Below are 21,581 nucleotides of genomic sequence, written 5' to 3'. Positions count from 1 at the left end.
GTTTATAGGAATCCCATGGTGTTTGTAATATATCTTATTTCATTTTATGAATGTCATTTTTTATGTTTATTCATTTTTTTCTTTACCAAGTTTCAAATAATTTTGCTGTTTTTATTTAATCCTGTAAAGCCCTGAAGGAAAATCTGAACCCAGACTAAGCAAAAGGTGCTTGAGCTGCAGTTGGTCAGATTAGCCTGTAATTAAAGAAAAAGTCCAAACCTGAAATGTCCACATTGTAATCCAGTAGCACCTGGAAATCAAATATGAACAAAAAACAATGGCTGAGAGACACAGAGGCATCTCAGAGCGAGAGACAGAAAAACTTCAGAGGGAAGAAGAAGAAGAAGAAGAAGAAGAAGAAGAAGAAGGGCAGTGGAGTCACTGACATCTGTGGTTCAAAGTGGAGCTCACACAGAAAACAGCACACACTGTCTTTGGTCACTTCACCATTATGTGAACTGAGCTGAATTGTGAGCTGAGTGACAGTGTGTGTGTGTGTTTATTTACCCATACTGGACAGAACTCAGTTCAGTTATTTTCAGAAACATTTTATAGGAACCAACTAAAACAACACTGTGGTAGTGCTGGTGTGTACTTGGATATTATGACTGATATGTTAGTACCAAAGAGCATGCATTCTATTCAATTCAATTCAATTTTATTTACACAGCGCCAAATCACAACAGCAGTCGCCTCCAGGTGCTTTATGTTGTAAGGTAGACCCTACAATAATACATACAGAGAAAAACCCAACAGTCACATGACCCCCTATGAGCAAGCACTTTGGTGACAGTGGGAAGGAAAAACTCCCTTTTAACAGGAAGAAACCTCCAGCACAGCCAGGCTCAGGGAGGGGCGGGGCCATCTGCTGTGATTGGTTGGAGTTTCTGTCTCTAAAAAGGACCAAGAAAAATCAACTGCATGTTGTTTTCAATAAAAAAAAAAATAGTGACTGAGACCCTAAACGATGGACATTAAAAACGTTGTGTGATGCCGCCTACAGGAGTGTTCAGTTAGACGTATACACTACCAGTCAGAAGTTTGGACACACCTTCTTATTTAATGGTTTTTCTTTATTTTCATGACTGTTTACTTTGTAGATTCTCACTGAAGGCTTTAAAACTATGAATGAACACATATGGAATTATGTAGTAAACAAAAAACATGTTTTATATTTTAGATTCTTTGTAATATCCGCCCTTTGCTTTGGTTACTGCTTTGCACACTCTTGGCGTTCTCTCCATGAGCTTCATGAGGTCGTCACCTGAAATGGTTTTCCAACATTTTTTCCAACCAAAGATGCTGAGCACTTGTTGGCCCTTTTGCTTTCACTCCATCTCATCCCAAACTATGTTGATTAGCTTTAGGTCAGGTGACTGTGGAGGCCAGGCCATCAGTACTCCATCACTCTCCTTCTTGGTCACAGAGCCCTCATGCAGCCTGGAGGTGTGTTTGGGGTCATAGCCAGAAGTCCCTTTACTACGGTTCGGAGCCACGGACCTGTTTTATATATGCGCGGAATAGTTTCTATACGAGATCTCTGCAAAAAGTGCAGCCTTACCTAATGTCCACCTACTGTTACTCATTTATATTAAGATTTAAACATCTAGTTGGTATTGGTATGGTGAGTAACCTTCAGTAATAGTAATAATTCACACAGCAATAGTACATTCATGTAGTTGTAAAAAGCATGATAATATATTAAGTAATCCAAAGTATCCAGAATACATTACTCTCATTGAGTAACGTAACAAAATACGTTACAAAATATATTTTGGGGCATGTAATCTGTAATCTGTAGTGGAATACATTTTAAAAGTAACCTTCCCAACACCGTTCATGATGGATGAAAAACGGCTGTTTGTCAGCTTCTCTCCCATCTTGCTTGATTGACTGAGAATACATAAATGCACACAAACACACAATGTAAATAACATGGCTTCCACAGGTCTAGCAGCTGGCAACATAACTGCTTGGTCAATATTATTGACCATCAGCCCTTATCAACCCCCTACAGAAAAAAATATGACCATTTTGTATGTGCACAACGCACCTTGCCATGGTGCGCTGTGCAGTGCCGCAGTGCAGACCCACTGTGCTGGCCTGGGTACCATCCATTACATGTTACCACAGTCACCTCAGTGCTTTACCTCCTCTCTGTCACTCCACAGCCCTGAAACAGCGGCTGTTAACATTTGAAGCAAGAGCAGAAAAAAAGCTAATTGGTGTGCCACTGAAACCATGGGCCTGGTATTCTGTAAAAAGCTGGGCTTTGGAGGGCCATTAATTAACCTTAGTGCTATGATTACTACTTACATTAGAAGGGAATACATTAGAAGTGGCAGCAGGCCTCTTTTTTTCTGCCCTGTACTTCAGAGAGGGCCCCGGTGGAGCTCTCCATGCCCCCGCAAGCAATGATATGTTAACGGGGAAGCAACTAATTAGATGTCAAAAATTCATAAGGCCTATCTTTAATATTGCATATCTATCCCCAGCCTGTCACTTCAAAACAAGGGGGATTGCATAAACAGGGCGACCGCAACACAAACTCCCCCTCCATCCCCATCATGGGACCTGGGTGGGTAAGGTGGGGCATGCAGCTAATGAGCTGCGAGAGGGAGTCATGCTAGGAAGGTGAACAGGAGGAAGTGGAAGACTGAGGAAAGAAGAAGAGGGGAATGAGTAGAGAGAAGAAAGACAATCAAAGGAATTTCTATTGCAAATGCCACAGAGGACGGCTCTGTCACATCATCCGGTTGTCTTCTCTGTAGATACCATAAAACACTCTGAACATCAATGAGGAACATTGGACCTACAGCACTGTCGCCGCCTTTCTTGCACCCAGTCATTATGATTACCTCGTACAAACAGTTTGATCATATTTATTTGAGGGAAAAGAATATCTGACTGCATACTGATGATCTAAAAACAGGCTTTTTGTTTGTTTGTTGTTTTGTTCGACACAGTCTAAAAACTGTTACATAATATAATTAGTGTTGACCTGATCTACTTTCTGCTCTGCACTATAATCGCCGCCTGGCAGTTTCAGGCCAGTTTACATCCATCCATGTCTGTCAGGACTAATGTATATACAACATGGAGAAATGTAATGACTCACATCTCTGAAGTCATGTCTTTTCATTTGCATTGCAGTAGGTGTATGATAACCAAGCATGTGGACATGTAGCCTGCCTGTACAGGGATTTATGAAAAAACGGGTCTTTCCCTTTGAGGATGCTACTGTTGCAACAAGTCATCATTTATTTTTCCCTCTCTGAGATCTTCCACACTAAGTGGTAATCTAACCAAGTGGATAACCACAACAGCTCAGACCACAGAAAGTTACCGAGTGCGGTTCACCAATGCTCTGCTAACAACTCAGTAACTGCAGAGTTCCAAACCTCATCTGGCATTAACACCATCAAACATCTGAACTGGGAGCTTCACTGCTTGGATTTCAAAGGCCGAGCAGCTCCTGCAGGTGTATTAGTTGGTGGACCGGTGCTGTTGTCAGTATAGTGTATGTGTAATGATCTTTATTTCTTTTTGAATTCTTCCTTTTTCAGTGAATTCACTGGTTCTACTGTTGATCTGAGTCAGGTTTTATTTTCAGCACTTCCTTTAACATTAGTCATTCTGGTTGCTTTTTTGATTTACTTCATCTGTGACATAGTATATCTCTCACTTGTCATGTCATCATCTGGTCTGTCTTGTTCCTGTGTCATGTATGTGTCTTTCTATTTAGCTTCCCAAGAGCTGGACTTACTTGCAATTTTTAGAACTTCAGTAATAGTTCTCCAGGATTTCTGAGGGTCTGAAGTTTTTCTTCAAAGTCAGCTGCATTTTTACTCAATTTCATTCTATCCATCCATCCATCCATCCATCCATCCATTCGCTTCCGCTTATCCTTTCCAGGGTCGCGGGGGCCGCTGGAGCCTATCCCAGCTGTCATAGGGCGAGAGGCGGGGTACACCCTGGACAGGTCGCCAGTCTGTCGCAGGGCCAACACACAGGGACAGACAACCATTCACGCTCACATTCACTCACACATTCACACCTAGTGACAATTTGGATTATCCAATTAACCTATCCCCTCAAACTGCATGTCTTTGGACGGTGGGAGGAAGCCCAATTTCATTCTAACATCAGAAAATTTTCAGAGGAATTTTTAAGCCACTTAACAATAACACATGAAACATTTGATCGTAAAAAAAGGGCCTAAGTAAAAAGATTAATCAATGTTTTTGGATTTAGTGATAACATCTGATAGATTTCAGTGCATGTAAATGCCGAGTATGCTATGCACACAGGGTTCTTTATTTAAACATATTACATAAATATGTAGGACTGCCTTCGTTTATGTGTGCAGTATCAGTTACAAACATCTTGCCACAGAGTAAAACGCAGGTCATGCATTTATACTCTTAGGCTTGCTAGCCTTCTTTCATTACTTCAGCTGTAATTCATTAGTACTGTGTTGATAAGAACACAAAGCAAATCATCAGAACAGTGGCAGCTTAGGTTAGCCTGATGCTGAATGATCATGCTGGGAGTTGTGGCTTGAGCTGGTCCTTAAACACTGGGCACTAGCTACTAGAAGGAGATCAGCTGTGGCTGATGAGAACTGAAAAGACTCACCCACAGGGCGGAGCTGGAGAAAGGAGCACCGACAGACACTGGCAGGTAGAAAACAAAGGCTGGAGGGGAAGCCAAAGCCAGCCCCACATGATGACAGCATTAGAAATGAAAGAACGAAGAAACACTGATGTTTTACAGACATCAGTGTTTTTTTAATAACAGGCAACAAATCTAATGAGGACTTTAAGTACTTAATAGTTTTAACAGTTAGTTGGTTAGTTCCACCACATATTCACTCGCTGAATGGACACAACCCAATAAAAGACATAAACCAGGGCTCTAGAGTGAGACCAATTTTTCAGTGGTGCGACTAAAAACAAATATTTGGTCGCACATTTTCGGGTAACAAAAAAAAAAAAAAAAAATCTCTGCAACTGTCCGTCTGGTCAACAACAGACACACATTATGCCCCTATTGTGGACTAAACCAATCAGAGATAGTCAGGGGCGGGACCTCTCTGATTGGCCGTGGTCCAGTTGAAAGTGCAGGTGGAAGAGAAAAGGTGAGTAGCTTGAATAAAGCGATATTGATTCATTAACGGATTCCGCACAAAGACGTAAACACAGAGCGGACCCGACGCATCAGAATCAGCTTTGTCTTTCTCGGCTTTCTCACCCCACGGCCCGAACACGGACACGCTGTCAGAGCTTAGCGATTCTGATGCGTCGGGTCCGCGCTGTGTTTCCGTCTTTTTTTGCGCTGACTCTGAGCTGCAGGTTTTGTCTCTCCAACCAAAATTTGCCGAGCCAGCAGCAAAAGAAGCAGCAAACTACGCTTCACATTTGATCGATGTCGTCATGAATTCCCTCTGACTTTTGCTGTTTTGCTTCCACCCCGATAAAAATCACACTTCATGCACAGCTCCCTCTCTCTCTCTCTCTCTCTCTGTACTTCAAGAACAGTTTCCCGTCTCAAATCTCTGTTTTCTGCATTATTCATTCGCTTATTACCCACCAGTCTACCGTTGTTTACAGCGCTGTCGGCCGCTGTCTTTTTCTTTTCTTTTTTTCACTTAAATGACCTCGGACAAGAAAGCCTAATTTCTGCTGTTCAATACTGAAGAAATTTAAACTTCTTAAAATTATGCAAAATTGCAGAATATTTTTAAGGTTATCTGCTATAAAACGCCAGACCAGGAAAATCTCCTTCATGTTTTTCTGTGTTTTATTCTCAGTTACTTTGACACAAAGGCATCTGCTGTGATGTTCACAATTCTGATGAAGTCTCATGTGTATCAGTACTGATAAATGATCAGAATTATAATATTTCTGACTGTCTGAGGCTAAATTGAATCGAATCAGGACTTTGAGAACCAGAATCGAATGGATTATAGAAATCAGTGATGATACCCAGCCCTAGTGAGCAGCCTAGGCCTGACAGAGTGGATGTAGCTGTGGGTAATAAGAAAAGATGAAAAGAACTATTGATAACTTTTGTGTTAAGGACTGATCCGTCTGAAATTCATAGCCAGCTCTGACACGGTGCCATCAATCTTTGAATGCTGAAAAAGTACAGTTTATCCAGAAAACACATTATATGCAGCGATAAATGCACTGCCCAAGTGTCCCCTCTCCCCACTGCCTTTCAGCAGCAGGCAGCAGCAAACAGGTCGTCAGAGGAGCCGAGATGATGATCAAGTTTAACATTTTCTACAATATTGACAAAGCACTTTAAGCACAAGTGTGTTAGTTAATAATTTAGAAATGAATATTGTCTGTATGGACTTCCCCCCAAAGAAAGTGCACATGTAAAACTGCGGTGTTAAGCGATGCGGTTGAAAAATTTGAGTGCGCCTAACTTTTGTGCCGGTACGCCTAAATTTTTAAAGTTAGGCGTACCGGTGCGCCCATGGCAAAAAGTTAGTCTAGAGCCCTGTAAACTGATCCTATCAATCTATATCAATATTCAAAGTGAATACAGGCTGCTGCTGGGCAGATCCACTTGACTTCCTTTGGCCTGGGTTTGGCGCTGTGCTGTACACAAACACTGAAGCTCAGTTTAACCTGAACAACAATCGATATCTTCAACAAACTAAGATGATAAAGTACATCAGCTCCTTGGCTGGCAGCTATGCCACCAGACTAATGGCTCTAAAACCTAAAATTAGCTCATCTCTGGTGATCTGGTCTACATGAGATAACATATTTGATGTTATTTAAAGAACAAATATAAATAAGCACACACTTTGTAAGTCGCGGCAATGCCCCAGCATTATCAGAACAGTTTACACCTTTGCTTTAGTTCAGCTAAAGTGTGTTTTAAATCTGCAAAACTAATCTGTGCCATGAAACGAGCTCCTCAGCTTCTTTCTGCGTCACCAACACACCAACAACACCGCTGAAGCAGCAACGCCTGAGTGCACTGTAACATTGTAACATCAAGAACACGGGACACCTCTCCCCGTTTCCATTCATCCTGCACCATTTCAACTGGATCAGTTGGGAAAATGTAACATTAGAACGAATGTCAGGAAATAATATTATAATACAATACAAAAATACCAGTATTGGTATCTCAGAGGTTTGGGGGCATTTCCATGCATTAAAACACGAAGCTAATCATCGTGTGTACAAATGTGCATCTCAATACTTTGTTACAAAACATTCACATAAACTTTATAAACAGCATGAACCTTTAACAGCTGCTAAATACCCGGTTAGTAATTGATGTAAGTGTAAAAAAAATTATCAAGTATCAATTATATTTATCAAGTATATAAAAAAAATGATTATTAATCGCATTATATATAATTAAGAGTAAACCATTAAGAAACTATTTATATCCATATCCATAAATGCATAAGAGTAGTAAGAGGAGTAATACTTTGCAAATGATGAATTAGATATTTATCAATACCTTACTGCTGCACCTAAGCTGCACCCGTTTAGGGAGGTCTGAACAATATTTATTCAAATGAACACCAATTTAACTAATTAAAAATATGTAGCCACAAATAAACTGCCAGGCAATGGCTTTGTTTTAATTTGCACAATCACATTAATGACAGTTTACATGAATGAATGACGGTAGCTTTGCAGCCATTTCTTCCTTTGCTTTATTTATTTATGTTTTTGGGCCCAGAAATGATGATATTTGGACAATATGTTGGCTAATGCTAGCAGACCTGACCCATGTTTCACCAAGTTTAATGAGTAGGTGCTGAGTTTCTGTCACTGCTTTCTTTATAGTCAGAAATCACAGCTTCTTTGGACTGGCCACTTAAGTGCTGCTTATATGTAAGATTTCAGTTCATTTATTGGATAACCAGGGGACATAATTCAGCTTTGTTTCCAAAATCTATAATGCACCTTCATTTTCTTAGTGCAACCAGGCTGTCTGTAAAATGACATTTGTCCCTATTCGCTCTTTAGATCAACCAAAGGAGAATTCAGTCCATTCAGTTGTGTCATGCATACCTGTATCCATTCAAAGTTGGATTAAGTAACACATCCTGACTGCTGGCCACTGAAGCAAAAAATTAGTCTGCTGGCTCCAGTGAAAGGTCGCCGTGTAGGGGGAAGAAATGCGGGGTCACTTTACTCTGGCTGTGAACTCTTGCTGAAAGTGAGTCAAGCTGCTGACAAACGTCAGACAAGAAAGGCCCAACTGGTCATTCCAAGAGCTGATGGGAGCCCTCCATTTCCTCTAACTGAGATATTCACTGTCCCAGTGTTACACTGTTTCATGATGTAAAGCAGTCATATTACTGTGCGCACTCTGTTTGTTTGACGAGTTTATCCACTACGCTGCCTGAGCTAACTGCTGCAAACAGATAGGATCAGGCTCCGTGTCATTAGGTTAATTGAAAATCCTCCAACTTCTGGAGTCGTGCACTTTTGTTCAGCTTGTTGATTGAAGTCTCTGCTTAGTTAAAGAGATAAACACAGTATACGCAAAAAGGAAATTGTGTATAACTTCATGTTCGGATCACTAATTGGCAGCAGAATCGTGTGTCAGCCGTTTCCCAGAGCAAGCCGAGCACCTGTAAAGTGGACATTTACACCTCTTTAACTTCAGGTGAACTATTTCATAATTGTGTTCCCTCAGGTATGTTAACCAACAATAAAATGAAAATTACCTGACGTTGGAATGAATTGAGATGGTAATGACCTGGTGATCTGATTCGTTAATGAAACTGATGCAATTAGCATCATGTGACAGTTCTGACTAAAGCACAGCGTCAGTTTCAAATGGTCAAATTAAAAGTTCTAAATCTAAACCACACTGCCACCCTCTGTGGTGTGAGTCTGACACTACGTGCGGAGATTCTTCTATTTTTGCATTTTTCACTTTCTGTGATGTTGGAATCCCAAAAGAAAATCGTTAAAAGAAAAAATGTAACGGCAAAATTTACCAGAACTCAGCAAGTTCGGTTTGCAGCATGTAACCAAGGTGATGTACCCCAGTAGGAAATGGACCATCTTCATGAGCCATGGTTAAACCTTAATGAAAATCCTGCTGCACAGTACAGACTACAGGATGGTTTGACAATGGCACAAAGAGCTGATTAATGGATGTTTATTAGGGCTGAGGTGACTGTGGAGGAAAGCTCTACAGCACCACTTGGTCTCCATGTAGTTCTTCAAAGATCTGAACTGTCTTTGGCCTTCTTACATATAAATCGTCCCCACAGATATCCAAACCAGTAGGTGGAACATATCTGTGAGTACAGTGCTGCTGCTTCAGAGTGCTGGTGCTCTGGTCTTATTTCAAGCTTCCATGTTGTGCAGAGGCAGGTAATGGTTTTGTACAGTTGTGTGTATGCTTCATGCTCAGGACTGCTCTGTTACCCACACTGGATGAGTATATGTGTTAGCAGCCCCCCTCGGAGATTGTTGTTAGCTTCTTCAACCAGTAGCCATCGTGTCAGGTCCTGGGCCTGTCCGGCTCGTCTTTCTGGAGACGTCTTCCTGTGTATGTACAGTGGGGTGGACTTTTCATGGCGTGACACGCCATGAAAAGTTGTTTATTTAGGAGTTAATTGGTCCTTTTCAGCTTGCACTCCTATCTCCCCCTGTGGAGAAAACCATGTGGAGATAAGCAAAAGTTGCAAAACTTTCATTTTGCGAGTGTGATGTGCATTCTAAAATCTCCCTTTATCACTCCCAGGCTGCTCTTTAAGCACACGTGACCACATTTTATTTAGCTTTGGTACGAGGGGTCACGAGACAACCAGCTGATTGCTTTCATCACTCAGAGGATTCAGATACGTCCATCTCCAGACTCCCCCTGCCTCACCTGGAGTAAAATAACGACAGTGAAGTTTTCTGACAGTCACAACTTCTCCATGATTTTAGATTTCTGCTCTTTTGTTGACAATTACCTTTAAAGCATCTCATACTGCATTTTTATTATCAAGGAATGTAAATGTTCTTAATGAAGCTAATTTATTCAGATGGAAATTTTGTTAGACTGCTGACAGTGGAGCAGCACAGTTCAAAGACAGAATTTACATGACCGGCACAGTTAATGAACTGACAACTATCCATGTACTATCTACTATATCTCTTGTTAAACTGTCACCATCACGTTTTCTCTGCTGCAAATGTGACGGTGACAAAAGAGCCGGATGATTAGAAACTCAGCTGGCCACCCCACGACTGCTGCACATTTCAAAGAGGACGTATCTGGACTCTTTTTCTCCGTGATACCGGAAAAGATGAGAAAATGGTTGTGGTGGCCATCTTTGCTACTGGCCCAGTGCCATCAAATGATTCACCTCATTAAGGAGCCAATCAGGTATAATGAAGCATGGGGCAAAGTCGGTCGCTGAGCCCAATCAATTCTTTGCTGTGACTTGTCATCCTCCTCCCATCAAGGTAGTGCAGTCACCAAGGAGCACAAAGACACATGAAGGGTGGAGAGATTCTGCAAAGCTGGTGACCCCCCCCACAAAAACATCAGTGAGGTCCACCTCCCACATCCTTTCCTCTCTCACTTCCTCCTTCTCAGTCACCTCCTCATCTTTAAATCAAACAGCCCACCCACCCCTCACTCCCTCCCCACCTGTCACACATTTGGGAGATAGAGGGATGGAGACAGCATCGCTTCGTTACCAGCCTCACACTCAGAGCTTTTCAAACAGATTTTGGCTAATGAGGGAGCATTTAGAAGCTCAGGTATGCCGACATCTAGAGGAAGAGGGAGCTGAATGGGGGAGGGTTGTGGTAGAGTACAGTACGGCGGTGAGACACACACACACACACACACACACACACACACAGACACACACACTGCACGGTGCAGCGTACTGCATCCTCACAGCTTTTTTGTTTTTTGCCTGTGAAACCCCCACACACAGAAAGCATAAATTCACCTGTATGCACAGTTTCTCTCACACACAGCTCAGAGTTGTCAGTGCAGGTGAACAAAGTGAATGGGATATGTGAATGACAATAAAGATTTCTTTTAACATCAGTGAGGGGAAGGCAGGCGGCAGGGTGGAGGTGGGAGGAGGATGAGTCTAGAAAGACAGGCTGCAGAGGTTCGCATTACTCTGAGGGACCCATCGACTGCATATGCCATCTTTAATGATGAGGCCTTGCCAAACTGGCACCCAGTCAGCCAACCAGGAGAGTGTAAAGTGGGAGAAGAAACCCTGCAAAGCCATTATTTCAAACCTCTGTCTCTCCTTTTTTCTTCTCCTCCTCACCCCACTCCCCCTGTTCCTTTAAATGGGAGTTTTAATAGACACTGCTAAATTTCCTCTGTCTCCTTAAAGTTTAATTCACCCACTTTTCTCTCACTCCTGCACCCCCATTATGGAGCAGCGACAGCAGCTGCAAACAGGGCATTATTATTTCATAATATGAAAACATTCTTTTGAGATGAAGGAACGAGAGGACGAGCTGTGGCAATATTTTGATGGCACAGTTATAATGGCAGGACCCACTTTTTACACAGTCCTATCCACATTAATGACTGAATGGCTATTCTCTATTTTTCACTAGTTTGGGGCTTCAAAGTTACCAGTTTTGTTTAGATGGTAAAAACTTGTGATTTTGAACCCTTGTAAAAAAAAACAAAAAACAGCCCTGCTCAGGTAATATTATCAACTTCCTGAAAATATTTTGCGCTTCATTTCTCAAAAACATCATTAAGATCAGTTTAGCAACAAAAAGCATCTCTGTCCTGTTTTGAAAGTTCAGTGGTCGTGTTTCCCTGTGAGCTGATCGGGTGGTGGCTTTTAATGTCATTTACATGTCTTGAGTCTTTCCTCCTGCCTTGGACACACTGGAACTCTGTTGTCTTTGACTGTAGTCACCAGATGAGGAAGACGGACCTCTAACCTTGCATTGCAAGAAATTGAACAAATGAATTAACCGTCCCCTTTGTAGAGGCCTCAGTCTTTGTGAAGATATTAAACTGTATATGCTGCACACTGCTCTGTTAACACGTCCCTTGATCCGTGTACACAGTTGTAGGTGTCCCCATGTTTAAAATTATTTATTTGCAGTAAATGGTAATATCTTGATACTGCACATAGTTTTTGTAATTTCAGTTCCATTTTTCAAAAGTTATTTATATAATGCCAGATGACAACAATGGTGACCTCAAGGCACGTAATATTGTAACGTAAAGATCCTACAATATTCCTACAATATTAGAAAAAGTCCCAGCAATCACTCCCTGTCAGCACGCACTTGACAACAGCGGGAAGAAAAAAATCCATTTTAACAGGAAGAAACTTCTGGCAGAACCTCAGGGAGGGGCAACCATCTGCCCCAACTGGTGGGGGTGAGAAGAGGGAAGCATGACCAAAGAAATGGTGTGGAAGAGAGCCAGAGATCAATGATTATATGATTATAAGTAGAGTTCTGTATAAATATATAGTGAGTAAAAACAGGTGAGTGAAGAAGAAAGTGCACCATGAGACGCCCCCAGCAGCTGAGGACAGTTGTAGTGAGGAGGATTCAGGGTCACCTGATCCAGCCTTGATGATAAACTTCATCAAAAAGTCAAATTTAAGCCTAATCTTGAAAGTAGAGATAGTGTCTGTCTCCTGAATCCAAACTGGAAGCTGGTTCCACAGAAGAGGGGCCTGAAAACTGAAGGCTCTGCCTCCCATTCTACTTTTAAACCACCAGTAACCAACTAGTCTGAGAGCACAGTGCTGTGCTGTACGTCAGGCATTTTAGATAAGATGACACCTGATTTTGATTCTAGGATTAACAAGGAGCCAATGAGGAGAAGCCAATATGAGAGAAATGTGTAATGTAAATAGAAATGGTCACAGAACCACGTGAAGAAGACTCGCCATTATATGGAGTTTTAATTTCACTGACTAATAATTTTCATCAGTTTCTGTCAAAAACCTTTTTCTAATGAAAACTAATGCAGAAGGGCAAAAACTGTTATTTTAGTGTTTAGTCAGAACACTAAAATGAAATCAAATTGTCAGTGTTTTCACTGTTTACATCAGATTATGCCATATGGAAAAGATATATATAAATCTTGTAAAGTTTGTATCTGCCTTGTGTGAAACTTGTATGAAAAGCATACAAGAGTGAAAACAGATATAAGAGCTCTTGAAAAATTATATAAATGAAACTTGTATGTTTTGGATACTTACTAAAACAATATATGAAAGTAATGAGAAAGTGGCCACTTTCACGAGTAAATCACATAAGCCTTATATGATTCACTATATGAAGTAGGCCACACCTGATGCAAGTCTTTTATAAGTTTTGACTATTTCTTTTCCACATGGGTATGATTCAAACCGCTGCAGCACAGGACCTTTAACACTGAGGACGTGCTCCACAGTGTTTCAGTGTATCAGCTCGCTCAGCCACAGCTGGGCCAGACGGGACTTGCTTGTTAAAAGTTGCTAATAGGTAATGTTAGCTAACCTGTTAATACATCTTTTGCTTATTAGGGTCCCAGGGTTGTGAACCTTTTTAATGTTTCTCTTCAGACTGGGGTGTTCCCCAGCTTTTTTAAACATGCCATTGTGGAACCAAGGCTCAAAAAACCCAACCTGGACCCAACACTACTTCAAAATTTAAGACCTATCTCCAAACTCCCATTTATGTCAAAACTCCTTGAGAAGGCAGTAGCTGTCCGCCTTACGGCATACATGGAGAAATATAACATCTATGACCATTTTCAATCTGGGTTCCGTAAATTGCATTCCACTGAGACAGCACTACTGAAAGTTACTAATGATATTATGATGTCAGCAGACTCCGGAGAATACACAGTCCTAGTCTTGTTAGACCTTACCTCAACCTTTGATACAGTCAATCATACCATCCTGATAAACAGACTGAGAGACCTGGTTGGGATGTCTGGCTCTGTTCTAGACTGGTTTTTTAATCTTCTATATCTGAAAGGAGTTTTAGTGTCTGCAAACCAGATCATGTCGGAATCTACAGAGTTGTTGTGTGGAGTTCCTCAGGGCTCTGTGCTGGGACCTATTCTGTTTTTAATATACATTCTTCCTTTAAGTCAGATAATACAGGAGTTTCCTGAAGTATCTTATCATCTTTTTGCTGACGATATTCAGCTATATTATTCTTTTAAGCCTGCTGAAGCTCATAAGCTCTCCAATCTGATTGACTGTTTAACCAACATTAAACAATGGTTGAACAATAATTGCTTACAGCTAAACCCGGCCAAAACAGAGACTTTGATTATTGCACCAGGCAGTGCAATACCTGATATTAAACGGCGACTGGGTGACTTAGGTTCCTCACAGAAACATAACCTTAGAAACGTCTTGATGCATTCTCAATCATCCAGGAAAGTAAATCTCCAAAGGTTGAATCTGTTCATCTGGACGTAGCGTTTTGTGGGAGAAACGTTTCGTCACTCATCCAAGTGACTTCTTCAGTCTCAGCTGACTGCAGGTTTCCCCAAACCAGGATTTATACATCGGGGAAACCAAACAACCTCTAGCGAAGCGGATGGCACAACACAGAAGAGCTACCTCATCAGGCCAGGACTCTGCAGTCTATTTACACCTGCAGGCCAGTGGACACTCTTTCAACGATGAGGATGTGCACATCCTGGACAGGGAGGAACGCTGTTTTGAGGGCGGAGTCAAGGAGGCCATTTACGTGAAAAGGGAAAGACCATCTCTGAATCGAGGAGGGGGCCTAAGGGTACATCTGTCACCATCTTACAATGCTGTGATTGCAGCCATTCCCCAACTCTCTGTGAATGGTACTCATGGCCATTGATCAGTGTTCTTTGATCAGTGGGTTTTGGTCAGTGATTGTTGATCAATGGTCATGAGAATTTGCATAATTAAGATGAAGGAACTGACCTCACAGCCCATTGTTCCTTCAGTGGGCTGGTTTCAGTCATTATGCAAATGTCCTGTTTATAAGGTTTGGGGAAACCTGCAGTCAGCTGAGACTGAAGAAGTCACCTGGATGAGTGACGAAACGTTTCTCCCACAAAACGCTACGTCCAGATGAACAGATTCAACTTTTGGAGATAACCTTAGAAACCTGGGTGTTATTTTTGATGAAGCTTTTTCTTTGGAGGGACATTTAAATCAGACAGTAAGAACCTGCTTTTTTCACTTGAGGAACATTTCTAAACTTAGATCCATCGTGTCAACAAGTGAACTCGAGATGATAATACATGCTTTTATCTCTACAAGACTCTGTAACAGCCTGTTTACTTGTCTAAACATGAAAGGGCTAGTCCGCCTACAGGTTGTTCAAAACTCTGCAGCGAGGCTACTGACCCGCTCGAACAAGGGTGCTCATATGACCCCTGTTTTAAAGCCGCTGCACTGGCTACCAATCAGATTCAGGTTCCATTTTAAAATTCTAGTTTTAACTTTTAGAGCATTACAGAGACAGCCCCCCCCCCCATTGCTGATCTGATTCATACACATAAGATAAGATAAGATAAGATAAGATAAGATAACCTTTATTAGTCCCACACGTGGGAAATTTGTTTTGTCACAGCAGGAAGTGGACAGTGCAAAAGTTATGAAGCAAAAATTAGAATAAAATAAAATAAGAATAAGAATAATACCTCAACTCGTAACCTGAGGTCAGCAAACCAAAACCTTTTAGTGGTCCCCCACACTCGTTTTAAAACCCGAGGGGACCGATCTTTCCAAGCTGTTGCACCCAGATTGTGGAATGCACTTCCCCCATTTCTACGGGGTTTGGACTCAGTGGAGACCTCTAAAAAGCAGCTAAAGACATTTTTATTTCAAAAAGCTTTTAATTAGACCAGGCTTTTTATGATGTATTTATAACTGTATTATGTTTTTACCTTGTAAAGCACTTTGTGACATATGTCTGTGAAAGGTGCTATATAAATAAACTTTACTTACTTAATTACTTATTATTCTGTTATTATATCACAACTATCTGATTATTGATTTGAGTTATCCTTTTTATGTTTCTTTTAAATGTGTTTATTGTGATGTCTGAGATTTACTGAACTACATTTTGTTATAAAGTCACAATAAATTAATGCATTTTCTGATTACTGTGTTGTTTGTATCCTAATTCAGTGTCTTATTAAGTATGTTGTCTTTCTTGCCACACGTGCTTATTGTATCTATTTAAGTGTATTTTCCACACAGTCCGTTACACTCATGGTTAGCACCCACAGATACGCTCAGTTACTAAATTCCTGATCAGTGCCCCCCTGGCTGTTCCGTCTGATTTGTAGTGATGGTGTTCTGGTGGCACCATCACTGTGTGCCTCAGAATAAAATGTACACTGAACACCCACCCACAGACACACACACAGACACACACACACACACACACACACACAGGGATGCATGCACTCATGCACTATAGCTTTCCAGCAAACCCTCAGTTGGTCCCTTTCTCTCTAATTAGTAATTAACACATTTTTTGTACAGGCCTTTATTTATAGGCCGTCTCTTGCCAAACAGAATACCGGTGCCAGGATCAGATGGAAGTGGAGCATGAGGTGAGCAGGGAGTCCAGACCACTTGATAAATACACTGTAATAGTTTGGGATTAATTGACTGATCAGTCAAACAACATGCGGCCGCTTTTTAAATGAGTGGGTTCATTCACATTAAAGTGGCGTCATTAGAGCCACTGTTGGTCCCACACTGCTGTTACAGTTCATCTCTAACATGGATACATTTGACATTTGAACAAAAATGATGAACAGAAAGATTAGTTTCAGAACTCTCCTCACTCTCAAACAATACCCAACGTTTCAATACTCAACGTTTAAATGTTATGAAATATCAGAATTACACATTCCCCTTTCTTTCTCTGCACAGTGTCTACAGTGGCTATGTGCTGATTTCAACCACCACACACTGTAAGCTTAGAGCTTAGGTATAGCTGACCCATCTCTCTGGGGTCTTAATCTGGGCTACTCTTGGCACTTATGGCTCAGTTACAGCACTAATAAACAACTATAAGAAGCTGGGGTTACATCTCACTGTGCCTGTGCACATGCAATGAATGTACTTCAGGATACCTGCATAACAGCTAGATGAAACCACATTGTTTTTCTGATAGACCCTATTACATGTTCAAGGATCATTCTGCTCAGGACGAGCTCTGTGCTGTTCCCAGAGTTAACAATAATGTGAATGATGTGATTTGTTAACAGGTGTCTGTGATGTGAAACAGCAAATCGCTAAATACAAAAAGTAAAATCTCTGAAACACTGAATTTTTTGTGGTATCAAAAAGAGAAAAAAACTGGGGTTTAAAAGTGTTCAAATTAGCTTTACAGCTCCGAAAAGACTTTTTTCACATTGTTTCAACATGTGATAGAAGCTACCTGCTTCCAGTCTTATTGCTACGTTCATAAAATGTTAAATATGACACAGTCAGCAAACATGAATGTCTGGCCAGGTCAGGTGACCCAGTGTTTGTGTTTTCTGGTTAGTCACACTCTGTGTTGTGTTCTGCTAATGTTATATTTACAGTCTTTAGCCTTCTGTCTCCGTGCACTTCCTGTGCTCCATGCTCCCCCTGTCTCCCTGTCAGTCATGTCTCCATGTCACAGTGTCAAGTCCACGTCTTTGTGAATGTCTCATGTTTCCTGTTTTATTTTGACAGTCCTGTGTTCAGTGTTTTCAGTTTTGCTTCCTTGTCTCATTTTGTCAGACTAGTCCCAGCTGGGTTTCCCTCCTGTATCTCATTCCCTGGTTATCCTTTGTTTCCTCTGCCCGTTGTCGTGTCGTCCCATGTAGCTGTGTGTTCTCCTGTGGTCCTTGTCATCCTCTTAGTTTCTAGTTTCCTGTGTTAGGTTTTATTTCCCTGTACGGAGTATTTTACAGCAATAAAGCTGCCTCTCTCAGTTCACCCCTCTTGTGTTCCGAGTCCACATCCTGCCTGCCACAGCAGCAGACACGACAATATCTCACCAACTTATCTCTGCAGTCCTAAACCAACACACCTTTATGCCCCCACAGAACTTCTGGTTACTGAAAACGGAGGATAGAAATAATATGTTTTTAATTTATCGTTGAATGTGTCACTCACTTGCTCACACACACACACACACACACACACACACACACTCTCTCACACATACACACACACCTCTTCTGTGAGAGTGATAATCAGGCTGGATGGCTGATTCTTTTCATAAATTTTAGTATCTCCTTATTTCAGGCTTTGCTGCCTCTTGACTGCCATTAGTTCCCCACAGGTGACAGAGCTGATCTCCATTGCACGCCACTCCTTTTTATGAGGTTTCCCTTCACTCACAGCGCTGGTGCCTACCAGGTGTCCTAGCTGGGGTTTTATATAAGGACCGAGTCATTCTTCCTTCGGGATGCCTACCTTTTGACATTTATCATTTATTCTGACATAAAATCATTCTTTAAAGACACTCTGTGGAACTGATTCAAGGTGATAAAATGTGTTATACTTCACCATCAGAAAACATCATCTTGCCAGTGATGGACAGAGAGTCCAAGGAGGAGTCCAGGGAGAACAGGAACTCAAGAACCATTAAAAGGTTTCACATGTGTCCAGTTTTAATGCCGATCTGCCAACAAAACAAAAACAAAATCACATAAAATACAAATCGAAACGGTCCCAACTAGAGTTATAAGTTCATCCCACAGGCACAATGGCTAAACATCCTAGTAACTCAAGAAGGAAATTATCTAAGATGTTCACAATTACACCATACGTGCTGGTGGGCACCAGTGCAGCTGAGGAGCAGCACTGGTGTCCACCACCATTTTCATGTTGGGATGCTGACTCACCATCTTTGTGGAGAGTCTGAGGTACTGGCAATAGCTTCCTCCAGCAGGATAATATTGTTACATCTTCTCAAAAAACACAACAAAGAGTCCAAAGTGTTGACCTTCAGGGCCCTGTTTCAGAAAGCCGGTTTACAAAACTCAGAGTTAAAAATGATACTCAGGCTTGAGTAACCCCGAACTGTCCAACTCGGAATATTCGGTTTCAGAAAGGCTGATAACAATTAGTTCAATCAACGCGGAGTTGCTTTAACCCCAAGTTAAGCACGCGCATAAAGCCCTGATTAGTGGAGCACAGATTAAGCGAGTCACCATGGAGACGGAGGGAAAGAAGGCGCGGTCAATGTATTTTACAGCGCTTGAGGCCGAAATTCTGATGGCAGCATGCCGATAACATGCAAATTTTGCGGAAAAAAAGTAACACAGCCGCAGCTGCAAAAGAAAGGGAGCATGCATGGCAAAACATAGCCGACAGAGTCAATGCGTGAGTGTTAATTTAAAAATTGATCTAGGGATTTCCACCCATTTAACACGTTATTTTATTATATTTCATTTTATTTTATACATTTTATTTTGTGATGTGATGTGAGCGCATGTGCAACCCAACAGGCCCCAAACGTTCCTGGCAGCAAGTAAAAATGAAATATAAAAAATGTAGAGGAAGAGGGTCCAGCCACTTCTCCAACAAACCTTTCCTCAGTAAGATGTTCAGCACTGATTTACAACCAACCTAAGTAGGCATGTACTATGAATGTCAATGCTATTTTCTGTGTTTCAATAGCTCCCTGTAAAGCAGCTGTACAAGACCTGTTTGATCAAGAAAATAAAAAAATGCTTTTTGGAAATGGAACACTTCAAGCAGCAGAATGGAATGTGAGTGCCATCTATACAGCCAATCACGCCTGGGAACCCTGAAAATAAATGTAGAATTTAAGTAGTAGTTCAAGTATCACCACATCATGAATTAAGTTTTGTTCATCCTGATACCTGCAATTTTGTGGAATCCCTCTTTGATAAATCTTGTGGGTCTATGACCGGGGAACACCACAAACGAGTACAGGAGACGTTTCAGTGCAACTGTAACATTCCTGACTGCCCGACAGACGGTAGCCTTGGAAACGTGCTCAGCGTCACCAATATTATACAGAAAGCTCCCGTTTGCAAAAAAACGAAGTGCAATACAAATAATATGTACAGAACGGAGAGAATGTCCGCGATGTGTCACATGAGCAATATAAGGCCTGAGGATGTTATTCAAATAAATTATCGATTGTGCTGAAAAACGGTAACGTTCACACAGAAAATCATCAGGAAATGATAAAATGTCCAAACGCGCTCTAATCACTCTCTCCCGGCAGAGAGCTCTGCGGAGAATTTGGGCTTCAACATCTACTGGCTCTTCAAGTAAGGGGCACCATGTCTGACACTTCCTACAGTCAGGTTTCCGACAAAGAGGCGGAGAAGTTCAGGGTTAGTTGAAGTAAACCTGCTAGGGGGCAGGTTAGCTTCACGGAGTGTGTCGTCATAGTAACTCACTCAGAATTAATCTAAACTCGCTTTGTGAAACCGAAAACCCAGAGTTTTCGTTAACTCAGGGTATACTTACTCAGAGTTTGCACTAAACCGGCTTTCTGAAACAGGGCCCAGATCTCCAGGTCCTTAGCTTGATCAGCATTCATGGGATGTGCTCGTACCAACCTGATCCAAAAAGGCCCCGCCAGGTAAACCCAGAGGGCTCAAAGGATCTGTGGTCCTGAAGCCAGACCCCACTGTGTCAGCAGAGGATGAGGAGGACAAATGTCAACAAAAACTAGAAAAAAATTAACCTCTTAACATCCACCATTGGGTGACCAGTTTCAACAACCATTTATCTGACAACCAGACAATCTGCTGTCAGTTAGATAAAAGTTCCTGTGTAGCTTTGGGCTGATCCAACATGTTTCTCATGATCATTTGAATCTTGCTGATGGCCCATTCCAGCTCTAAATGGTAAATGTCAAAGATATTCATTTAAAATGAGCTTATTAATAAACTAATAAATGCAATAGTTCCTCCGCCACAGGAACACAAAAAGACAGAATTAGCGAGCGTGATTAAGACGTGTGTACATGCAGCTCAAGGTGAAGAACTTCCAGCTTTCTAACAAATCACTAAAATATTTTCCAATAGTTCTGTCACCATGGAAACATGGTAAATCATGAGGGACATAAAGCAGGCTTAAATGTTTGAGATTGTGAGGCAGAGAAAGTGTACATTGTTGAACAGTGAAGTGTGTTTCTGTGCATTACAACCAAAGCAACATTAAGAGCTGGGATGTGCCCATCTGAATTTTTCATCTGTCAAAGTCGTTCAACAAAACGCAAAATTTGAAACCTCTTGTTTCTTGTGATATTGAGAAAATAATTAATTATCGTGGACATTCTCTCTCTGTCTCTCTCTTTCTTTTTCAAGCTAAAGGTAATTATATTGGGGAACAAAAACACACCGTTCTTGAGAAGCAGAAAAGCCACTTGAACGTATAATTAAAGTACGCAAAAATAAATAAGTAAATAAACAACCCCTCAAAAACTAGAGTTCCTCTAATAGTCAGCTACATAAACATGGCTGCTGAAATGACCCAGCAAGTGGTGGAAAACTGATGGATGAAAGTTTATAAAACAGCAGCATAACATATGTGCAGCAACTGTAAATTAGTATCATGGTGATTTTTTACAGTGTTTTTAAGATTTCTTCTATTTCCATGGCACAGACAT

General features: G+C 41.3%; 1 long non-coding RNA gene across 1 annotated transcript; it reads right to left on the bottom strand.

Moving 5' to 3' along the window:
* Positions 1-18,994: 18,994 nt before the first annotated feature.
* LOC109195860 (uncharacterized) lies at positions 18,995-20,476 on the bottom strand. Its single transcript, XR_002057333.2, has 2 exons — positions 19,816-20,476; positions 18,995-19,739 (listed from the first exon to the last, which is right to left on the bottom strand). It is a non-coding gene; the product is annotated as an uncharacterized LOC109195860 (long non-coding RNA).
* Between the last annotated feature and the right edge of the window lie 1,105 nt (positions 20,477-21,581).

This window comes from Oreochromis niloticus, linkage group LG19 (genome assembly GCF_001858045.2).
Source record: "Oreochromis niloticus isolate F11D_XX linkage group LG19, O_niloticus_UMD_NMBU, whole genome shotgun sequence".
NCBI classification, from domain to species: domain Eukaryota; kingdom Metazoa; phylum Chordata; class Actinopteri; order Cichliformes; family Cichlidae; genus Oreochromis; species Oreochromis niloticus.
The sequence above is the reverse complement of the archived record's forward strand: the minus strand, read 5'-3'. Positions and strand labels throughout refer to the sequence as shown.